The sequence below is a fragment of the Hypanus sabinus genome, chromosome 12 (assembly GCF_030144855.1).
Source record: "Hypanus sabinus isolate sHypSab1 chromosome 12, sHypSab1.hap1, whole genome shotgun sequence".
Lineage (NCBI taxonomy): Eukaryota > Metazoa > Chordata > Chondrichthyes > Myliobatiformes > Dasyatidae > Hypanus > Hypanus sabinus.
Window position 1 is genome coordinate 34596394 of NC_082717.1, and position 1473 is coordinate 34597866.

The following is a 1473-nucleotide window of genomic DNA, read 5'->3' on the forward strand; positions in this document are numbered from 1 at the left end:
CCAATAAAAGCCTACCTTAACTCACGTCTCCAAGAGTTATTGATGGTGCATCAAGAAGTCCTGCATTTATTCTAATACCATGTCCTTTATTTGCTAATAGTGGCAATTGTTTCTATCCTGTTTGTTTCCTTTAAGCAATTGAGATTTAAGTTCCAGGAGATGCATTTTAAGCTTGTCTTCATTGGACCTTTCTGGTGAATAGAACTTCTGCTCTATTTTTTTCAAGAATGGACTCCATATTTGATGGAGCTTTCTATAATTGCAACAAACATTCTGCTTGTATTTGAGTTCTGGATATACACAGCCAGTTGATAGATGAACATAATGGCAATCATAAATCATAACTCTCATTATGTAAATCCAACCTTTGTGGATTATAGCCATGATTGGGCCTACTTACATACTCACTGTAACTCCATTGTTTTGTTAACCGTGCACAGTTTCAGTGCGCACACAGACAGCATAACTATGAAGGGTTACACACCACCTTTGGATACTGCAGAGCACATTCAAGATGTTGAGTGTTCAACTGTGTGGGAGTTTGGAGCTTTGGTATTTATATAATACTGTGTGGGCATCCTAAACTGAAAGCATTTTGGTAGAAATTATATGACAGTAAATTGAAGAAAAGTCCCTAAGTAGTGATTACATTTTGATATCAGCTTTTGCATTAACTTCTAAGTCAATGTAGAAAAACGTAGATAGACTTAATTCAAATACATCAGGAGTCAAAGAAAGAAAGTGGATGAATAGATTTCCCTAGTCCTTGATTTAAACCTTTATGCCTTTTAAGCAGCAGGTGAATAATTTTTTTAAATTTTACCCCAGTAATTTGGTGGGCCATCCAAAAGTAATACATAGCTGTTAGGAATTTTTTTTTCCCTAAAGAATACTTCTTTTTACAGTGAGGAAATCTAATTAATTGCAATATAGAAAAACTGAGCAAAAAAATCCAGTGAAGCTGTCCCAGAACAGTTACAACATTGGCACCTACCCAGTTGCAAAAAGCAGGACTCATCTAATTTAGCTAAGTTATTCAATCAAATAAGTTTGCAACATCAGTAAAATGGAGAAAGCTATCAAGTGGCACTGACTCACCAATGAGCTGCTGACCTCTGCTCAATTTGGTTTTTTTCCAGGACCACTTGACAAATCTACTTCACAATCTTAGTCTTAAGTTTCATAGGTGAGCTAAAGTTAGGAATATACACAGTAGCTGAATTTTCCAACACATAAAGTGCTGGCAGAACTCAGCAAAACAAGCAGTATATGTCAAGGGAAATGGACAATCGATATTTTGGACTAAGACCCTTCCTCAGGACTAGAAAGGAATTCCATGGGGTGAGCAGCATGTATGGATAGAAAGGAAATGTTGTATTTTTGGGTTGAAACCCTGCTTCAGCACTGCCTCTTGAAGATGTCCTTGATGGTGAGGGTTGTTCCTTAGAAAGAGGTGATATAGGATCAGAAGGT